The sequence below is a fragment of the Rhinolophus sinicus genome, chromosome 2 (assembly GCF_057876585.1).
Source record: "Rhinolophus sinicus isolate RSI-liver-muscle chromosome 2, RSI-T2T, whole genome shotgun sequence".
Taxonomy (NCBI): Eukaryota; Metazoa; Chordata; class Mammalia; order Chiroptera; family Rhinolophidae; genus Rhinolophus; species Rhinolophus sinicus.
Genome location: NC_142502.1, coordinates 6,172,737 through 6,195,861, shown reverse-complemented (window position 1 = coordinate 6,195,861; position 23,125 = coordinate 6,172,737). Strand labels below are relative to the sequence as shown.

General features: G+C 41.8%; 1 protein-coding gene and 1 long non-coding RNA gene across 3 annotated transcripts in view; one reads left to right on the top strand and one right to left on the bottom strand.

Moving 5' to 3' along the window:
• The window catches only part of PRKN (parkin RBR E3 ubiquitin protein ligase), a 1,116,534-nt gene that overhangs the window by 91,596 nt on the left and 1,001,813 nt on the right, over nucleotides 1–23,125 (bottom strand). The gene's annotated exons all lie outside the window — the stretch shown is intronic.
• LOC109457155 (uncharacterized) lies at nucleotides 4,604–22,597 on the top strand. The gene is made up of 3 exons (XR_002138975.3): nucleotides 4,604–4,920; nucleotides 16,878–17,042; nucleotides 21,687–22,597. It is a non-coding gene; the product is annotated as an uncharacterized LOC109457155 (long non-coding RNA).

Here is a 23,125-nt window from a genome sequence, read left to right as displayed (position 1 = left end):
AGCTTACAGTCCAACGCGGAACGTAATTTCAGCACAATGCTGTAAAGTGTAGGTGACTGTGGATGGCGGACTGAGAGGTACTGAACTAACCTGGGGGTGTAGGGAAGGCTTCCTGGCAGTGACAATGCTTGAGATGCGTCCTGAAGGGAGGGTGTGCAGGAGCCAGTCAGGAGGGCCCGAGACGGCTCACGTCTGCACAATATCCACACTCCTCTCCTTCCTCATTAACGGAAGGTCAGTTATGTGCCCAGCTAAGCACTGCTCTACCAGCCTGACTTGCATTAGGGCTGGTCAAGGAGCATAGCAGAAGGTTTTGGTGGGTCTTCCCAGAAGCTAAGTGCTCAGAGATGGTTTAGAAAGGGTCTGGGTCCCTGGTGACCATGGAGGTCCCATACTGTCCTGTGATTTTGTTCTTCTAGTCTTTGCTATGAGAAGGAATAAATGTCTATTCTTTTTAATTCCCCTACCGTCCACTTTCCCCTTCCCCCCAGCCTAACCTATTCATAAACCTAAAGCTGATGTACTATGTTAAGTGAGATGAGAAAAGAGAGAAGGTGGCAGGTCTGGGAAGAGCAGTCTATAAAGAGAGTTCCAGATTAGCCAAGGCACGGAGCCATGGCAAGCACATGGGTTCCCCTTGAGTATAATGTGGAAGCTGCAGCGTGGTGTGAGATAAGGCTGGAGCGGTGGGCAGAAGGGCCTCGCACGCCATGCTAAGGAATGTGGGCTTTGCTGTGTAGACTGGTGGCGGTGGTGTGCAGATCAGTTTTCATCTAAGAAGCTCAATCCGGGAGGAGTAGAGAGGATGGATTTAGGAGGAGCTAGGTATTCCTAAAATAGATTGCCACATAGAAATAAAAAGCACAAACCTATACAAATACATGCAACCATGTGGCTGAATATCCCAGGCATCATGGTAAGTGAAAAAAGCCAGACTAAAGAGAATATATACTATATGACTTTTTTTTTTTAAACAAGTGCAAACACAGGCAAAATGAATTGATGGTGACAGAAATCCGAATAGTGGTTACATAGGACTGGGAAGACACACGAAGGAGCCTTCTGGGAGGTTGTCAGTGATCGATTCATTAGATATAATATGCATGGTTCATAGTAGATTTATGTTCTTGTGGGAAGGCAGGGATAGATCAGGGCACTGTCACTCAACAGCCATCTGAGTTCAACAGTTCCCCATTTTATGCACTTGCAAGTGTTATACATCAGTATGCCTGTACCCTACCTGATAACACCCATAGGAGGTAATGGGACTATTACTAGAATAAATAGTAATATTTACCCCCCTCCCCCAAAGAAGAATCAAGGGGAGAATTTTCCAGCTGGAAAGTTAAAAATAAAATAATTGTAGTTCCATCCAAAAAGGTCAACTGAGACAGAGAGTAAGTTCTGAGTGGGAACCCAGGGACCTGGACTGACTCAGGGAGCTGCACAGAACGAGACTGAAAGGACTCCAGGGGTTAGAGCTGAGGACTATGGAGCCAACACAGGGAACAGCAAGAGCTGGCTCCAAACAATGCCAAGCCATGGAAACAAGCAAATGTCCTTTGACGGATGGCTGGATAAAGAAGATGGGCTATATATACACAACGGAATACTACTTAGCCTTAAAGAAAAGATGAAATACTGCCATTTGTGACAACGTGGATGCATCTTGAGAGTATCTGGCTAAGTGAAATAAGTCAGACAGAAAAGGACAAGAATTGTATGATTTCACTCGTGTGGGGTATAAAACAAAAAGCAACAAACAAAACAAACAAACTCATAGGTCCAACAGAAGGATGGTTACGAGAGGGGAAAGGGGTCGGGGGAGGACAAAGAGGTTAAATGAGGTCAAATACATGGTGATCGAAGGAGACTAGACTTTGGCGCTGAGTACACAATGGAGTATACAGATGTTATGTTATAGAGTTGTACACCTGAATTTACGTAATGTGATTAACCAGCGTCACCCCAATACATTTAATTAAAAGACAAAAACAGAGTTGGGACTCCACATATGCTTTGTTTAAGTAACTCAGTTAAAGCATTATGAGTTATATGTTTCCCTCTCTTGCTGTAATTGACTATGGCTGCCGCCAGAGAAGACAGGCTAGATGAGTATTGTCGTCCAGGAGACTCTGGGGAGACTGATGGGGTCCAGAGTCAGGAAGAGGCTTTGTTGCTAAGAATGAATAAAATGAAACTTCCAGGCCCATCAAAGCAAGGAGTTTTCACACTGTGCACACCCACTCGTCCCTCCCTCTGGTCTGCAGACACTAAACCCTGAACAAAAACACTGAATGCTTCTCCACTGTTGAACCATCAACCATAATGAACACAGAGTTTCCTTTAAATATCAAGGGTACCTCAATTCATGACAGTTATATTCCTAAAGTATATTTTAAAATAATTAGAACATTTTAAATATTATATTAATATTATAAATAACTAGAGACAAAAATAATTAGAGGTGATTATTTAAAAACTCCTTAAAGCGTCCTTATATTAAAAACAAAAAAAATCTTTGGGCAACCTAAATAACCACCCTCCGATTTAGCTTTCGGTCTCCAACTTCCTTTTTTATTCTGTGTGTTCCTGACTGTAGTGCAGTTGTGTTTGTTGTAACCAGATGAGTCCTTCGTCTAATTCCACTTTATACCCATTCCTCATTCACTGACAAGTGTTTACGAATATTTTTAGGAAATTAAGATTAAAAATACATCTATATTTTACTGAAATCTGCCCAACGTCATATATGAGTCTTTCTTTATTCATCTTTCAGGAAGCCCAAAGTTTAAATGGCGGGTCACCACTGTCAAAGTTATCAACCCACTTTCCTCCTAGCCACGGCCTGTGGATTACTTGGCTACTTACGAAAAATGCAGCCCATCAGGAAGCCCCAGGCTCGAGGTGCCATGTAGGTTCCTCTCAACAGGGCCGACAGAGGACACTCAGGCACAGTGTTCACTCATTTGTTTAAAGTTGTCTGTGTCGTTACAGTTTAAGGCCCTTGCTCTCACTGGCAATCTAAACGTCACTCTCGCATAGCTTGGTCCTTTCCACGTGACACACCACATACTAATTTTGTTAACCGGTAGAGCTTGACTACAACCAAAGCTACTTCCTTTTACATTAAGACCTAGTGGTATACAAATGGTAACGCGTCATCAACCAAGAAAAATTGCCTGTGTTTTTCTAATGATTCCTCAACAAAATGCTACCGCATAATCAAATGTGACATAGCGTGGTAGACAGAATAACGGCCCCCTCCAAATATGTCCACGTCCTTATGCCTAGAACTTGTGCATATGGTACCTTATGTGGCAAAGGGACTCCACAGACGCGAGTAGGTTAAGGGTCTTTACGTGGAGAGACGACCCTGGAGTATCCCTTGAGACTATGCTCCAGGTACCAGGAACCCCAGATTTTCCTGCCCAAATGGCCCTGGGCACAATCTCAGGGTTTGCACAGGCAGCTTCCCCATCCATCTTCCTGGGGGTTGATTGTGCCACCCACACAGCCCGAGGGAGGCCAAGGAGCTGCCGTGTGTGGGGGATGTGGATGGACCTTGGATTCGTAGGCTGGGTGTCCACTGGTGTGTGTGCCAGGGTCCTTCTAGACACAGCAGAGCTGGACAAGACATGGGAACTGGGTTGGGGAATGGGCCGATTCTCTCAATTCCGCAAAGTTCAGGTAAAGAATTCTGAGGGGTCGGAGAATTCTTTTTTTTTTTTTAATTTATTTTTTAAATTTATTGGGGTGACAATTGTTAGAGAATTCTAAATTAGAACCTCGCATACCAGGCCCTTATGAAGCTGTATCCCTCAAGGTAAAGAGGACGGGATGTATTTTATGTAACAGTTTTCTGGCTTGATTTATAAGTTTTAAATATTCAGATGCGGGTTATGTGGACCTGAATTAGTTCTCTCAGCCCAGGCCCCACAAACATTAGGGCTGGACCTAACTGGTCCCTCTGATCAGAGGGAGAGGCAGGGAAGCCCAGGGGATGGAGAAACAGAGTGAAAGAAATAGAAATATCTTTTAAAAATTGTCCAGAAAGAAATATAGACAAACATGAGTAGAGTTTACAATTTCTGGGTTTTCATTATTGGGGGATTTTGTTTTCTTTTATTCACAGATATACATATATACTCGTATAAAAGCAATTTTATAAATAGGAAATATGTGTTTATGAATTCAAAGCGACTCGTATTCAAGTAAGTGCTGAGTATAATGTTAGCACTAGGCTAGACATTGCAAAGGTGCAAAAACCCAACAAACCCAATCAAAAAGTATAATTAGTAAGTTCAATACTTCCTCTGAGTTTCTAAAGAAAAGTTGCTGGTTCTGACACATCTGTAGAAAATCAGAATGTAAAGAATGTACTTGTATTTAGTAATTTTCCCCTCTAAGGTCTTATTTGTGAGGTCACCATTTACAATTATAATTGGGATATGTTTTAAAAGAGAACCCAGCTCAGGTATAGAACCCCAACACTTAAAATGCTTTTCCCTGAAGAAATCTAAATATTTATGCTTCCGATTCATGTTAAAAAATTTTTCTGAAAGCATAAGATGTTATTGAGGGTTCCCCGCTGTTGACGATAGTGATTAAAAAGGCCATTAAAAATAGCTCCCAGGGAAAGGAGAGTTGTGGGGAAGCCAGGGCTGCCAGGGGGCGGAAGCTCCCCCTGATGGTTTCCTTGGCACGTGTGACTCAGTCACACAGGGATCCATTTCAGAGCACACCGGAGATGTGCTGGAATTAGTGTGAAATTTCTACACTCCTTGGCTCTGACTGGGACATTCCATAATTACAATGAAATGAGACCATGCTTCACCGTCTCACACCCTCTGAGAAGTCATCTCGCATGAAAAGGACAGGAGTGGAGATCAAGAGCCAGCTTGTAGGAAACGCTAAGTGGTGGGTGAGTGGGGTGAAATGGCTTTGATGCAAACCAACACATGCGGCTCCATTAGGCAGTAAGCGGGCAAGGACGTGAGCATTCTATCTGTTAATTAACTTGGGTGGTGTTGGACAGCGAGGTATCCTGAGGAAAAGCCGAGAGCACTTATCTCACCAGTGTGGTTAATTGTTAGAGAACATTGCTCATGCGGAATTTCCTACCTCGCATTTTAAAAGGAGATCATTTTGCTTTCCAAGTGTTAAAAACAGTAAGGGACTCCTTTTGCAGGCTACTGGCAGCTTGTATTGGCGATGAAAAAAATGCCTGGGAGTTTTATTGAGTTCAAGGTTAATGAACAAAGGTGATGAAGACGGTCTTCCTTTAAATTAGCTGCAGCATAGATCAGATGTACTTAATCTGGGGGACGATTATTGGAAACGAGGAAGGATTAACTGCTCTGGTGTCTTTATACAGAATACTTTTAAAAAGAATGTTCACTTTTTTCTGTCTGACAAAGGAGAAAACCTGAAAATTCAGCCAGTGAAATAGATATGTCACATTATTAGAAGGCATAAGCCTTACTAACAGGAGAGCTGTCCTGATAATGGTGGCCAATTCTCAGAAGAACGTTTATGTAACGCGTTCCTTGCTCGCCAGTGTAACCTGGGAGTGCAGGGAATAAATACCCTGGGATCCTTCTGACTGCACTGACCGGGCAGGTAGAAGATGGTGACCAGTCTCCAAAGCAAGAAAGAATGATATAAAAAGTCGCCTTCCATCGACAGATTTGTATAAGGTCTGTATAAAGAGATACTTGATTATACCTGAGCTGTATCACAGTGACCTGAATTAACAAAGAGAAATGGCAACGTGTCCCATCTTAGCTCTTCTGAGGACACGAAATGACAGTATACGTGGGTAGATTATGCACGTCTTTCCATGGCTGATACTCACGAGTGGCATGACCACTGGATTTATTGTCTCACTGCACAGTTTTAGAGTGACAGGGAGCTTAATGGCAGGTACTTCAGAACAATAGGCATAAACGAGTGTGTCTTGGGCAGAACAAGATGTGTGTTTGTCACCACTTCTCATCCTATAGTTCCATAATTATTAGGTTGGTGTGAAAATAATTGCGGTTTTTGCAATTATTTTTAATCTTTTAAACCGCAATTACTTTGCACCAACCTAATACATGTCCCCTGTTCACATACATCATGCCTCTTTTTACGGCACCATTTCCACTGGAATGTGAAGTGAACATACAGCAGTTATATAACTTTATTATTAATACTTATTAATAAAATAACACAAGTAGATAGGCCATTTTATAAAATAAATAATACTAATAATTACTATTGATTGTTATTGTATGTACACATATACTAATAATTAGCAAAATACACTTGACAGAATTATTTCATTTACTCCTCAAAATAGCTGATAAGTGGCTTCTCCAAAGAATTCTGAATGAGTTATCAAATATAGCAAGTAAATAAGCTTTATATAGATACACTAATGCAATGATACAAATACAGTCATTACACATAATATTAGAATAATCTTTAATTATTAGGATTATTACAGCGATAGGATTTTACTTCTGTTAATGTAGTCTAAGAAAATAACCGAATAAATACTAAGAGCCTGATGGACAAGAATTTTTTTTTTTTTTTGTAAAGTCACTTATAATGGCAAAATAATTTAAAGCTCAGATATGGGTAGTTCATTCAACAAACTATGATACATTCATAAAATGGAACACTACACAGCAATGAAAACAATTTAGATATAGCATGCAACAACTGGGGTGAAAAAGAAACAAATCTATGTTGTTGCATATATATTCCCAGAGCATTTCTGGGATGATAACTGCTAAGTGGTTACCTCTAGGACCTGTAAATGGGGCCTGGAGGACAAAAATCCTTACACATACCTGGTGATTGCATATCAACTGATTATCACAATAGTGGAACTTAGAAATAATATTATAACTGTACTTATTACACGCTTGCCTATAGCATGTATACATGTAGTATTTAATAAAACAATATGTAAAAGTTAATATGCATAATATTATTATAATATTTAAAAAATTTCAAGTGTGGGTATGTAACCTAAAATGCCTCAAAAGATAAAAAAATAATAGTGAGCAGTGGGATTGCTACTGCTTTGTACTACTTTGTATGTTAGCTTTACATTCTTTCATCTTGTTCAGATGTGCTATCATAATGCATTGATGTTTTATAATCAGAAAGCCACTAGCAATGCCATTTCAATTTTGAGAACAGAGCTGAAGGATTCAGCTAGGCTGGCTTAAGTGTTTCAATTTGGTGAAGAAGGATTTAATCCTGATGTGGCAACGTTAACTTTCTCGGCATATGCTCCATCCCCAGGGAGGATGACAGTCAAAACAGTCTTGAACTTGGTGGAAAATAAGAGAATTGAAGGACTTCTTTTAAAAGATAAGCTACATTACTTTCAGATAATTGGGTTTGGTTTGGTTTCAGGAGAAAACTTCCTCCTGTAAAGGGTGGGTTGCAAAGAGCAGCTGTCAGGAGGCACCCCACACTTTGTGACAGCGTTGGTTCTGTTCACCAACCACTCCAGCCCTCTGCTTTCCAGGTCAGGAAGGAATGCACTTCCCGAATGAAGTTAGATAAGGCTGTGTGATTTGTTCTGGACAAAGACGTGTGAACAGAAGTGATAATTGTCACTTCTGGGTGGGAGCTTCAAGGGCAAATGCACAATTCTTTGTTCCCTTCCCTTTGGTGTGGAGATCATGGAAGTTCAGGCCCAAATGGGGGTCCTTCGACCCGGGTTCCTGAGTGACTAGGACACGCAGAGCTTCCTTCCGACATGTGTTAGAATGAGCAAGAAATGAACAGCATGAGCAAGAAATGAACACTGATTGTTCATATCTCAGGCCACTGAGATTTTGGAGAACTTACGTGAATGTAGCATAACCTCGCTTGTCCTAACTATGCAATTTGTGAAGTTCAGTGCAAAATGAAAATACAGACCTTCTCATTCCAAAATTTCTCAGCATTTCAAGATGGTGACAATGAAGCGTTAAATACGCAGGCCCCCTGAGTGTAGGACCCTTTGTGACTGCACAGGTCACGTGCCCAGGAAGCTGCTTATTTCCCATTTGATCGCAGCAATGCTGGAAAATGGGTCACAACTGCCTTATTCTGCATCTGAGGACCGTGAGAGCTTAAGCATCTTGCTAACAACTGTAGAGCTGGTAAATGTCAGAAATGGAATCTGATTATATTGGTGTTATTAACATGGTCGGAATGGGTCTCTTGCAGGTTGATGGAGCTGGGCTTTAGGGCACATGGTGCCAAGCCTACCACTGCAGGAGGCAGAAAAGGCTTAGGAAATACTGAATCCTCAATAGAAAACCACCTACCTGGGACCCTCGATAGAAGAACAAAAGAGTTCAAGTGTAACCCATTACAGACTAAGTGAATGTGTTTTTAAACCAACAAGTATAATTGGTAATTCCAATCCTTTATCTGAAATACCTGCGTCAGCACGTGCTGACGAGGATCAATAAAGCAAAGCAGGCATAGCTTTCAATTTCATTGCTATAACTAATTAGCATTAGGGAAACCATTTTCATAAGCAATACGCTAACAACCACTTGGTGACTGGAAACAAAAGCTGATAGTTCAGCTTTCTCCATAGTAACCAGACGTGGGAAAGAACAATCCAGAAAAGAGGACTGGCCGTTTTGCTCTGGCAGCACTGAGAAGTGACCTTCACTGCCCTTCAACTTACTGTCACAAAGAATATCGGAATATTCAAGCCAAGGCTGTGTTTGGAATTAAATACATTCCTACCACAATGAAACATTTTGTATGTCCTCCTGAAAAGCCATCTAAAACGTGTAAAAACCATTGTTAAAAAAAGCTCATCCAATATAATCTCATGGTTTTTCTTTGAGAATGCCTCCCACCCCTCCACCTCACGTTTCCTGCTGCTCTACGCCTCGTAAGGACCCAGTCACAGGGAATGCAGGCATCAGGAAAGGGAAAGAAGAAAAAATTTGGCTCAGAGAGTGTAGGTAGTGAATTTGGGAACAAGAAAAGGCAGCTGTCATTTAATTATGGGCTTCAGATCTGACGTCTTGTTGTTCTGTTTGGTCTGTCTGTTATTGTTCTTCATTGCTTACGCGCTAGAACACACTAGTGAAATAGCACAAATCCTGTGCCATTTTCTTCTTCTTTCATGAAAACTCAGTTTGGGTAATTTTTGGAAGGAAGGAAGGAAGAAGGAAAGAAGGGAGGTGGGGAGGGAGGGAAGAAAAAAATGAAGAGAAAAAAACGCAGTTTGTACCAGTTCCGTAAGGAAATCAGGGTGATGTTGCTACATAAATATGTTCATTTCAGAAGAAAGTGCAACAGTATCATAAGTTACCAATGATGGATTCAGCAGTCACTTAAAATGAAAAAGGTAGGTAATTTTTAAAGAAATCATTTATCTCAATTAAAATTGTTAATGAGCACATCCATTTTTGAAAACCCTGTATTGAAAGGGTAACGTAATACAACAACAAAGAATTTAAGTTATGTTACTCAACTAAATTTCACAATAAATGATAAATTTGAAGTTTTATGACTCAAATAGTCGTTTTAGGAAGTGTGTGGCATAATATTTACTACTCACTTCCTAACACTGACCATTTAAAGAATATTTGTCAGTCTGCTAGTATACTAGGTAGCTTAGGATCAAAATAATCTTCCTCAAGGAGCTTTTGAAGAAATTTGACCTTGTCCCTACAATTAGATGAAGAAAACATTTGATACCAATATGAATTCAAGTAGCTACACCAATAATATGGATGGGTGTTTTAAGTGAGGAAGATAACATAGATGAGGTAGTTGGCTTGAGAATTGGCTTTTTAAATAACACCTACCTTCTCTATAGAATTTGGAATATTTTAGAAACAACGGAATAAAGTACCACTGCATATTGAATGGACAGGGGAGCATGAAGGATGCTTTCTATGGAACCATTAATTCCACGCAAGTGGGGCTGACTTTTGGAGTATTTGACTTAGTTTGAGTACTTGACTTTCCTTGACCATGAGGCTGATACATGGGTAATGGCCCTGAGTCTGGCAGTGCTTCTATTTTTTTTTTTTTTTTTTTTTTTTTTTACAAAGGTTAATTGAATTTTTATAAGGGTTTCACAGAGGACTTCCAAACTTTTTGGTATTAAAACAAAGGCCACCTGGTAATAGTTTTAGAATATGACTTCCATAAGCACTTTAAGTATTTCAGCTTAATTTTCAGTGACTGTGTGGCATGTTTAACATTTTATAGTTTTTGAGAATTTCCACTGACACTTTCAGCAGCTTCACTGAATTGAATCACAAAGTCAGGTATTTCAGAATCATCCCTTCTCCTATAGCTTCTTTCCAAGTTTGAAAGTCAATTTCGTTTTGTGACGGGAATGCTAGAGACCTAAATCAGGGGACGTCTCAGCAATTCCTGTGAGTTTAGCAGATAAATGGTATTTCAGATTTGTGATAACTAACACTTTGCCTTTAGTAATAATAAAAAATACTTGCATATTGTTAACGCAGAGGTGCTGAGAATTACTGAATACATGAAATGAGGGCAACTATTTTCATAGCCACACAGTAAGTGCCTGAATTGGTGCTGTTTTTAGGATCAACTCTAAAGCATGTGTTAATAGTTATACAAATGTTTCCAAGGGTTCCATTTTGGCTCTCCCCTGAAATTGCATGGTAGACATTCAGTGTGGGTGAGAGATGTGTCAAGCCTATGTGCTAACTAGCCCCACGTGCTTGCCTCAGGCTGCCTCTAGGTTAGGGAAGGGGTCACAGCCGTAGCGTATGGACTGCATTAATTTTCAGCTTATAAACCCATGGGACGCCCATGGGCTTCCCCAATCTTTAACAAGCACAATGCAATCCTTACCTCAACCACCACGTCCTTGAAGGTGCCATGCACATTTAGTGTTTCTTTCCCCTTCCACAGATGGCACATTAGTAACTCAAATTGGTTGGTACTCATTGCGACCTCTTTTCCTTTCTTCTTAGGGACTGGGAGTAGTATATTAAGGTCACAACAGGAGTTCAGTGTGAAGAAAACTTTTCTGGTTTTAGTACATGTCTATTTTCTGAATGCCTGGAACTGGCTTGCAAACCACAATCCTTTTGCAATGCCAAGAAACCCTGTAAATCTCCAGATAGGGCAGCAAATCTGCAGAGAGCCTCTGTCGCTGTTATGATTTGTACCACTGTTACCGTTATTAATGATAACTAAGATGCATCGAGCCTGTTGTGTGCAGGCAGGTGTCCCAAAGGCTCAGCATCCATCGATCAGTCTGATTTTCACAACGACCCTGTCCTGGGAGACAGGTCATGGGATTTGCTCCAAGATGACATGACTGAGGCTTGGGAATCTCAGGCAGCTTTCTCCCAAATAAGCGACTGGTACAGAGTCAGATCTGAACGCAGGGGCCTTACTCAGAGTTTCTCAACTTCAGCACTATTGATACTTGGGGCTGGACAAGGTGTCATTATGGGGGCTGCCCTGTGCTTGCAGGATGGTCAGCATCTGTGGCCTCTACCCGCTAGATGCCAGCTGTCCCCCCAGCTGTGATCATCAGAACTGTCTCCAGACATTGCCAAGTGTCCCCTTAGGGGACAACGTCACCTGCAGTGAAAAACCAGTCGTGTGACTCAAAGATCCTGCTCTCAGATGCCTGGCTCTGCACTCGTCAGCTTCTGTGGCTCTGACAGATCCCTTCCCCATGTCCCTGAGGGAAAAACCAGGTCACACAAGCACAAGTGGGAAAGGAACCAGTCAGACCAGCTCGTGGGCTACTTCCCCAGACCAAGCATATTTGTCACATTCGAGCTTTAAGAACAAATTTGCATAGGCAAGTATGACATTTTCAATAAATCAGCGTTAAGGCTATAACAAATCTATTAATATTTTCAGGAGTCTATTATGTAACAAGTCATTCATTCAAATGACTACAGCCTTAGGTCTTGTCATGAAGTAAATTCGATTTAATTTGGCAGGCTGGGAGAAACAGGCAGAGTACCTTGTATTTCCTGGCTATGCCAGTGCTTGGTGTGATACAGAAAAATGCGTAGGAATCTCCATCAGCTAATTCTCGTGATTTCCCCATTGTTTCTTTAAAATAAAACCTGTTTCCCTGTTTCCTTCCTCCTAATTCATTTTTGCTCTTGTGTGTGCTCTGTCATGGACGACATGAACACACAAGCTGGGCTGGTTTTCTAACATAATGAATGTAAATGGTAATAAGTGGAGTTATAAATGAGAAAATTTCTAGCATCATAATTAAAATATATTTGTTTAAAATTCATGGGTCAACTTGCATTTCTCCCCCAAACCACTCTAATTGATATAAGGTGGGATCAGAGTTTTGAGGGGGACAAAACTTCATCCAGACAGCCTCAGAATTTTAGGAGATTCTGACACACTAATTTCATACAACTTTTCACATGAGACAACAGAGACGCCGAGAAGAGAAGTCACTGGTCCAGGTGACATGATGGCAGGACAAGGATCAAGACTTAGGTCTTCTTCCTTTTAAACTTGTGCTCTGTGAGGCTCACATGCCTCTCGTATCAAATTACTTAATTTATCAGCATAAAACCCAAAACCTTGGGGATGCTATTAGCAAGTTACTATTTCAGTTCTTTTGGGAATCTGTTAATTGCCCTTTCATGAGTGCTGCTCATTATGATTAAGACTTTGATTAAATGGAGAAGTCTAGACTTTATATAACATCACAGACATAGTTAACATGAATTTAAAGTATCAAAGCAGCATGAATTCTCCATTCAAATCTTTCAACACTATAATACGAACATTTAATCAATTGAGGATTTTTCAAGAACCTGCTTTGTGCTGGTGTAACCTGATGTTCCCCTCAAGGAGCTTGCAGTTTAATTCAGGACAGCTTATATCTGAAACAACAATGTCAGTGTGAGTCACAGAATTCAGAGGAGATGTAGGTCGACTTCATGGAAGTCGGGGCACTTGTGATAAAGGATGAATAGAACTTAGCGAGAGGGGAAGAGAAGGGCATTCTGGGTGAGAGGGCAATGGCAGGAAGAATGGCTGACATTGACAGAGGCGTGAAGCGCTGTACGGGGACAGTGTTTAATTCTCAAAGTTTTAAGTACTATAGCTCAGCCCTTTTACAGAGGAAGACATGTAAGCACAGAGCTTCAGTTACACAACCGCTCAGTGAAGGGACTGGGACTCCAGCCTGACTTTGGGCCCCATGCTCCCGTCTCTCTATCCTATTGCCCTCGTGTGTGTGTGTGTGTGTGTGTGTGTGTGTGTGTGTGTACACGCGTGTGCACGTGCGCACATGTGCACACACGTCAAGCAAGGAAGACAGCGACTTGGGAAAAGGAAGTTTCCAGAACAAAAGGTGCATGTTGGGAAAGTACCGAGACAGGCCTGGAAGGCCAGGAAAAGGATTTTAGACTATAAAGCTATGTAATTTTATAGAGAATTGTACTCAGGTTTTGATGGTCACTTAGGCAGAATAGCATCTGTTTTAGCCTTGTGAACAACTCCAAACAAAAGTTAGTTGACTAATGTTGACAACCGCTATAATAACCCATATGTAATGCACTTATGGGGTAGGGACTAACCTTACTGTTCATTCATCCAGAAAGTCTGGGCAGAGAGGCTCTGCGCTAATTCTCCTCGCCGTCCCCTGGGTCTCCCATGACGGCTGGCTTCAGGAGGCACACCCAGTGCATGAACGTTTGATGATGAATGAGTGAAATCGCCTCCTCTCCCTTCCTTTCTCTCCATCTTCTTTCCTCCCCCCTTAAATAAATATTTATCGATTGCCTATGCACTGAATAGAAATAAAACAGATGAGTTCCCTGCTCCCATGAAATAGAGGGGGAGGTAAGACAGAAAATCAATAAGGCAATTAAACAAATAGTAGGATTGCAGTAGTGATAGATGTTATGAAGAAAGTAGGGCTGGATTATGGGATGGATCATGCCACGGGGGGGGAGGGTAATCAGAGACAGCCTGTCTCAGAGGGGCACACATGAAAATGCAGAGCGGAAGGCAGCCATGCAAACATCACGGCGAAGGTGTTCCAGGAAGAGCGAGTAAAGGCCCTCAAGAGACGACGAGTCTGGTTCATTTAAAGACACCATGAGGGGCCAGTGGGGCCAGAGCACTGTCAACAAGGAGACAGTGAGAGGGATGAGGACAGGTCAGATCGCATCGGTCTTTGTAGGATGTGAGAAGGACTCTGAATTTTGTCCTAAGCACTAGGAAGCTGGTGGAGTCATTAACACAAACTTGAAATGAACTCCCATCCAAGTACTAACCAGGCCCGACCCTGCTTAGCTTCCGAGATCAGATGAGATTGGGCGCGCTCAGGGTGGTATGGCCATAGACTTAAACGGAATTCAAGTAATGCCTACGGAGGAGCAGCAAAAGAATAGAGACCGAGAAGGAATTTCTGACAGTGAATCTGAGAAGGAAGAACCGTGAAGATAAAGACGGCACTAACTAGGAAGAAAATAGCCGACCATATTGAATGCTGAGGAGAAATTAAAGTGGACGGAAATGGAACACAGCCCCTCAGTACTGAAGAGTTCATTAGTCACCTCTGGCTGATCATTTGATTCACTCTAAAGATATATTTCAGGTATGAGGAGACTAGAAGAGAAAAACGAAAGGAAAGGGGGTTGATGGTTTTCAAAATTATAATACTATTCAAAAAGGATCTCAAAAACGAAAACCAGTTTTGCCACACTCATTTCCAATATACATTTTATTGTCTTTTTTCGTTTCTTTCCTCTGTGCCTTCTCCCTCCCTTACTCCTTTTTTCCTCTCCTTCCTTCCCTTCCTTCTTTCCTTCATGGAACTTACATTGTTTACACTTTTTGTATTTCAGTTTGTCAGGAAAGTGACTAAATTTATTCTAACGAAATATCAGGGCAGTGTAATCATAAAAATATAAATGTCTATATTTCTAAACAGCCTATAGAATAGTAACTAGGCTTATTATACTTATAAATTTTTTTTAAAATCAAATCATGAATTATTGATGCAGGCATTCCTAGATTGTCATTGTGATACCATTTCTGGTATATTTCCTTGTTGAATTGTCAAGATTTGCTTTATTATCTCAAGGATGACAGTATTTTCAAGGGAAAGAAAAGCTTTTAAAAACCAGACCATTACATGCAGGCTTCCCTCCAACTTCACAGGAGCTCCCTAATTCTTTGCTTGAGGCTGATTATTCCAGCACCAAGTTCTGGATGCATCTGAGCTCCAAAGGCCCCTGCCATACTGCTTCCAATTACTGTAAGCTGGCCATCAACTCCCTCAGAACCTCCTGGGTTCTGCTCGCCCATCTGTTGCCGCTGTGGCAGGAAGCGCCAGAAAGAAGGCAGCTGTTAGAAAAGTCCAACTTAATGGAGCATCAAGAGAACCGAAGGCCAGCAGTTACTGTACAGTGACGTGACATTCCCGTCCGGTGGCCAGGTTGAAGAGAAGACAGAAGCTGATTGAAATAAGGCCCGTGAGAGACTCCCGAACTGCAACCCGGACTGTGGAGGGCTACCTTTGGGGGGTGTCCTGGTACCAAGGACTCGCTGTGCAGGAGTCTACTCTGCCTGTCTACTAATCTATGCAGGGGTCTGGACTTTTGATAGATACCATTGGCTGTGTTCAGATCTCATGAATGAGTCAAACACTCAGTTATATGGTTGGCTGCTTGCACATTTTTTGGAAGTGATTCGGTTCTCTCTGTTTTCTATGCGCACTGGGTGGGGGACAGCAGGGCAACACTCAAGGATCACGTGCACTCACTTCCCCAAGCCTTTCAGGACAGCTCTGTGAAGCCGATACTGAATGTGAGAGGACGTCAAAGGGGTCAATTTAGGCTGATCCTACTAAACCTGGTGGAATATCGTTGGAAGAATCCTTCCTATTGCTCCAAAGGGAGGGGGCTTCTAATCGGTGGTGTGAGTTTGAGAAACCACTTCTTGGAGAACACGTGCTAGGCATGTGACTTGGACAAGTCCTTCATCGCTCTGTGCCTCAGTGCCCTCATCTAGCAGAAGTGGAACACTGCTTGAAGACATGCACTTCCAAACTACTGATTAAGGATGGCACTATTGTTATCCCATCTGACAAAAAAAACTGGCACTCAGAGAGGTTTAAGCTATTTGCCTGTCACCAGGTATCCTGTAAGTGGTGAAGCTGAGATTCAAACTCTGGAAGTCTGGCTCTTTCTCATCACACTAGATTGCCTCTCCTGAAAGAAGGGACTCAGTCAGTATTTAGTCAATCAATATAGCAATCAGATGAACTGATGGATAAATAGATAAACAGAGGGACTAAAGAGGGATCCTGGATGGCGTAAAGTATCTTAAGGTGAATAGTTAAAAGGTACGTTGCACAGAAAGAGGGGATGCAAAAAGGGTTGATGGGGACACTTGATAACTTTGTCATGTGTGTTTTTTGGGTTGACTCTGCATGGAACACCTTGGGGTGAAACAGAGTGATGCACGTAGGCAAAGAGCTGCAAAAGCATGTGGGCTCCTCCTCCTCCTTCGGGGAGGAGACGTTTTCTGTCAGAATGATTAGTTGGAGCTAGAAGTAAAGGTCCTCAATTAGCATGCTTTCAAAATGCCATATGTAAGTGACTAATGAAGTGACAGCCTGAAGGCAACAACAGAGGGCTAGCTGGGGAGGACAAGACAAGAGCTGGGGAGGCAGATATCAGTCAACTGTTTGTAACATGTTCAAGGGTACACCCACAAAACTAAACAAATGGTTTTCCCCTATTTTGAAGACAGAGACTGGAAAATCATTTCTAATGGTGGTGTCTGATTTAGCGGATGTTTGTAGATGCAGCCTATACTTGGTTTTATACCAGATTTACTAGAACATTCTACACTTTCAGAACCATTTGGCAGTTTGAAGCAAAAAAGTAAGAAGCCATCCAGGTTACAGAAGATGCACCACAGAGATTCACAGAAGACACTGTTGGAATAAAAGTACTCTATTGGGACTTTGTGATGTCCTGTTCACTCTTACCTCGACTCTTCACCCAACGCTTTTCATCCAGGTAGGTCAGAGTGAATGGTTTTGATTACTTCAAAACCTTAACAGCAATGTCTTTCATTGTGAAAAATAATATAAATGGAGCCACTTCAAAATGGAGTCGGAGCTGCCATCCCAGGGGAACTGCCTGGCATGTCTAACTCCTCAGACCTTTGGAATATTTGAGCTGGGCAAAATAACCTTTGGACTGGGCCAAAACAACATTGTACTCCAAAGAACCGTTTGCAAAGCTAACAGCAAAGCAGACATTCTGACGACCAGACGGAAAGTTAAAGACACTCTTTAGAATTAGCACCACCATGTATAGTTAAAGAATAACTTAGCTAATTTGCACCTACAGAAATTTATTCTTTGACTTATTAACACCAGTAGAGAGTCCTTCCTTCTCTTTATGGAATTACTCCCTTCCCTTTCTCATAAAGCCCCTTGCTTTCACCTCCTATTTGGAACACTATTTGGGTTTCTGCCTGAATCAATGCTTCGCGAATCGCTATTCTCTTGGATCTCACATGCTTGTTGCCTCTCACTTTGGCTCACTGGGATCCAAGCAGAAGTCAAGCAATTTCTTGGTTGTGTCTTTAAAACGAAAGGGGTGTGCCCACTCCTTTTCCTTCCCCTTAGGCTGACGTGCAGCTGTGGTGGGATCCATCTTCAGCGTATGGAAGAGGTCACACTCGAGGGACAGCAGAACCACAGGGAGTCTTGGATCACCTGTGGGGACTGTCACCAGTGAGAGAGACAGAACGAAGCATCTGTCTTGTTTACACGACTGAATTTTATTTGTAACAGTTACCTTGATTTACTTCCCTCATTTCTGGATCCAGATTCCCTGCCCTCTTAATGGGGCTGTAGCCAACTCTTCCCTCAGGCCTCAGCGTAAGCTTAGGTTAGCAGGTGGCCTTTTCTAACTTCCCGAAGGCTAGGTTACATTTCTCCTCACACGCTCCCATGACACCCAGAGTTTTCCCTCTCTTAGCATTCATGCATGGGGTTCATGTCAGTGTCCCAACTTGACTGCAGGTACCATGAAAGCAGGGACCACTTGGCTCAGTGCTTGGTGCACAGAAAGGCTCCATATTTGCTGAAAGAATAAATGTAAATCAAGAAGCTTCACATGTAACCGAAACGTTCTTGTTCTCAAGGTTTGCTGAAAATACTGATCTGATTAGGTTTTGTCAGGTCATGTTAGAGAGTGTCAGAATGACATCCTACACAGGAGAAAGGCTGGGTGGATAATCTAGCTACCCAAGTGCTATGGGTTGAATTATTTCCTCCCCCAAATGATCTGTTGAAGTCTTAACCCATAGGACCTCAGAATGTGGTCTAATTTGGAGGGCTGGCTATGTGATGATGAAGGCAGAGATGGGGTGATGCCAAGGATTGTTTGCAAACACCAGAATCTAGGAGAGGTGAGGAGTGATTCTCCTCTGTGGGTTTCAGAGGCATGGCTTTCCTGGCACTTTGGCTGTGGACTTACGGCCTCCAGAACTGTGAGACAATAACTGTTTGTTGTTTGAAGCCCCCCCCGCCCCACCAGCTTGTGGTATATTGCTACAGGGACCCTAGGAAACTCAGACACTAGGCAGATGGCACCCTAACACACCTGGTCCTCATACCTTTTCTTTCTAAGCACAACTCTACACCCTTTGGCCAAGGGTCAGCCCCCATGTGGGAACAAGGTGGCATTACTGGCTGGTGGCCTGGAAGGATGACACTTGTCAGCTCTCCACCACAGCCCACGTGTACCTTCAAGACTGGCAAGGAAGAGGACACTGCCAAGGAGTTAAAGGGATTTGTATCCCCTAAGCGTACGTACGTACGTTCTGTGGGGAAGAAGAGCGGAGGACAGGTGTCGCACCACAGGGAGCAAGAGGGACAGAACCATTCAGCTCACACAGAGGCACAATGATTTCTTCTTCACAACAGACCCTTCTGGCAAAGGCTATGATCTTAAGGAAAAAAAATTCTTGCTCTTCAGTCTTCCACTGAGAATAAATTAGGGGAGGTAATAGACATGCATTGCTCTTCTTTGAAGCTCTGTATTCCCGCTGAAAAGCATCAAGGCTATAGTTCTCAAGCCTGCATTTCTCTGCAGTGGTTATCTTTTTTTTTTTTTTCAACAAAGTATTTCCCCCTCACAGGCTGAATAGTTAGCACCACAAAGTGTTTCCTGCAGCCCTCTTTCCTCTCCTCTCTTTCAATTTGGAAGACCACTCAGTGACCCTTTTCTATTTGACAGAATTCACATAAAAAACAAAGGATATGAGGCCAGGAGTTTGCTCTCGGTGTTGCCAGGTGGGAGGGAGACAGTGGCGGTGATAAGTAGCTGCGACTGCTCCAACCTCTGCCCAGGAGACCCTCCCAAGGGTCTCAGATACAAATGTTCCTTCATGATGTTTGCCCATTATTTTCACTTAAAAGAAATATTTTAATATAGATAGTTTAAATTGCATGATGGTAATTATCCTTCTAAATCTGGTTAAGTGACATGATAGAAGAAATCTGTTTCCACAAGGGGTATTTGCTGTTCAATAGATGGGTCTAATTTTCCGTAGTAGGAGGATTCATATTATAAGCATCGAGACCGCCTTCTTTCATTAGTTATTTATAAGGCTCGTATTAGACTGGTTAAGCTCACACAGGAGAAAAAAGATAAACTGTTGTTAATCAATTTCTAATCTGATCTATCCATTACTTAGCTGATAGAGAGTTATGTTCACCAAGAGGATTTTGATTCAGGCTGCAAATCGTGGTCATGTTATATATGACATTAATTGATAAATTGAACATTCAACTTTTAAAAATTAGTTCTTGTGTCATATTTGTTATGTTGCTCCTTTCCTCAAAAACCCCATAAGAATTTCTTGGGCAGAGTAAACATACAGTTGGTGGCTTGGAATTCAAGACTTACCCCCACACCACCATGTAACCCAGCTTTGGTGGGTATTAAAAGTGCTCAACAGTAGTTTCAGTTCTCTGCTCCCTCACAGCTCACACGACGATGGTGCTATCTCACCCCCACAAGGTGGATGGAGCCAAATGACTCGTGTGGTCAGTGAAATGTGAGTGGAACTGACCTGTGTAACTTCCAGGCCAAAGCCTTTAGTTGCTGGGCTTAACTTTCCATCCCTCCCTCATCCCTGCTTTGGTGACCGTCACTCAGGATGCTACTCTGGTCGGTCCCCAGCAGCTGAACCCTGATTGGGAATGAGGTGGACTAGAGCTCCCCACCTCCCTGAGTGGACATGTCTCGTGAGTGACAAACCAACCTTTGCTGTTCTAAGCCACTACAATTTTGAGGCTGTTACTGCAGCAGACATTAGCCTATCCTGACTGAGATATTGAGTGTTTTTTTCTTTTTTTGAGTTTTAGCAGCCAAATTCTATTTTCAAATGAAATCTGACATGGAGCACCTATGCGTTATGAAAGCAGAGCTAGTCTATGGCGGGGTAGGTGAGGTGGTATGTGGGAGCAGGAGGGCATGGCTTCAGTCTCACTTTCTGCACAAGCTTGTGGCCTCCTAGTATTTACTAGAACTCAGGCTGAAAACCAATGATCTCATCCAAACAATCTTTCCAACTAAACTTTTAGTCCAAAGGTCATGTGGATCTGGATCCACACAAATGTTTTGTTTTATTTTGGCCCAGATTGTTTTAAAAGAATCTAAGTCAACATTAAAAAAAATAGACTATACGTAAAATTCTGAACTTCCCTGGACAAGGTGAAGAATTGGGGACCCTTCCCCCATTGTTTCCCCATCACAAGGGTCTCATCTGCTGCCATTTGTCATAACACTTGCACGTCTATTTCACTCAGAGAAAGGTTTCTCTGTCCCATGTCTATCAAAAGTGGAAGAATAGAAAAAGAAGGCTGCGTTTTCCTAAAAGTCAAAGAAACAGCGTATTTCTTTGTGGAGTGCATAATATTCCTAAGTATTGAAATGAAAACTAAGTTTATCAGTTTTATACCCCTCGTTTTAGTCACTCCTACCGTGTGTCCCCCAAAACAAGACCTAGCCAGACAATCAGCTCTACTGCATCTTTTGGAGCAAAAATTAATATAAGACCCGGTCTTACATTATATAAGACCTGATATTATATTATATTATATTATTATTATATTTTACCTGGTGTTGTTATGTTATGTTACATTACGTTACGTAACATTACGTTACATTGTGTTATATTATATTATATAAGACCCCGTCTTATATTATAGTAAAATAAGACCGGGTCTTATATTAATTTTTGCTCCAAAAGACGCATTAGAGCTGATTGTCTGGCTAGGTCTTCTTTTTGGGGAAAACATGGTATTACTTGTTGCTCCTTATAAGCTTTAGAATTTGTGACATCTCTTCTAGTCCCTTACTTATACCTTGATTTCTGAAGATGTGACCCCTGAACCACATGGACCCAAGTTATCTCGGATGCTCGTGAGAAATGTACATTGTTAGTACCATTTCAGACCTGCTGAATTAGAGCTTGTGGTGGAGGGCCCCAGGAATCTGACTTTTTCATAAGGTTCCCCTTCCTGAAGACAACTCCTGGGCAAAATTAAGTTGGAGAATTACCTAACAATTAAGTTGAGATAACCATATATTTAGAACCAAAGTTCTATGAACTGATAAAGAATTTTCATTCTCTTCTAGGTTTAAGAAATGATTCAGAAAGCAGAATTTGGATACCAAAATAGTATGATTTCTGAAATGGCGTATAGGAACAACGAAATAAAATATTTGAAACAACAACTATTCTCAAGATTAAACATGAACTGAATAGCAAGACGTCTTACGAATGTTACCCTCATTTTTCCCCCGCTCTTGTTCATGCTGTCTCATCTGTCAGAAGACCTTTCTCCATGTTCGTTTATGGAAATCTCACCCATCTTTAATGTACAGATGAAATGTTAATGAAAATTAACAATGACTCTTTACTATCACCTAAATTTGATTGACTGTCTTTTTAATGTTTTAACTTTTAAATAGATTTTGTTTTTTAGAGCAGTTTACTATTCACAGAAAAATTAAGCAGAATGTACCGAGTTCCCACATAACCCCTGCTACCAACATCCTCACCCGAGTGGGACATTTGTTATAACTGACGAGCCTGTATGGACGCCATCACCACCCAAGTCCATAGCTTCTGTCAGGACTCACTCTTGGTGTTGTACACTTTACGGGGCTTGACAAAGGTAGAGACATACACCCACCATTCTAGGATCATGCAGAGGAGTTTCATTGCCCGAAAGTTCCTCTGTGCTCCATCTAGTCCTCCCTCCTTCCTCCCAACCACTGATCTTTTTACTGTCTCCAGAGTTTTGCCTTTTCCAGCATGACATATATTTGGAATCACACAGTATGTAACCTTTTCAGATTCACTTCTTTCACTTAGTAATATGCATTTAAGGTTCCTCCATGTCTTTTCATGGCTTGATAAATCATTCCTTTTCAGTACTGAATAATATTCCATTGTCTGGATATAAAACACAGTTTACTCATCCATCACCTAATGAAGGGCCTCTTAGTTGCTTCCAAGTTTTGGCGACTATGAATAAAGCTGTTACAAACATTTGTGTGCATGATTCCGTGTGGACAGAAGTTTTGACTCATGTTGGTAAATACCAAGGAGGGTGACTGCTGGATTGTATGGGGAGAGCATGCTTAGTTGTGTAAGTGGCACGATCCTTCATGAGGTCTTTGAGGAGGACCCAAGCGCGTGTTTAGAAGATGGAAGCACACTGGGTGGGGAAACGCTGTCAGTGATGTGAGAGAGAAGGTTTCAGTTATCAACTGAGAGAGAGCAATGCAATACCTTGACTACTGAATCAATATATACAAACTTTTTTATGAGTTATGTTAAAAACCTCTTATAGATCACATGAAGTGACTCTGAAGCGTGTTGTCATCGTCACCATTGGTAATGATGGCCATTTTGTGCCAGGTGCTGTTCAAGTGTTCCTCATATACCTATTTATTGAATCCTCACCTATGAGAGAGGTACTACTGCCCCCATTTTTCAGTTGAGGAAGCTGAGGCATTAAGACATTCAGTAACTGTAAAACACGCCAATACAGTATTTCCTCTAAGCT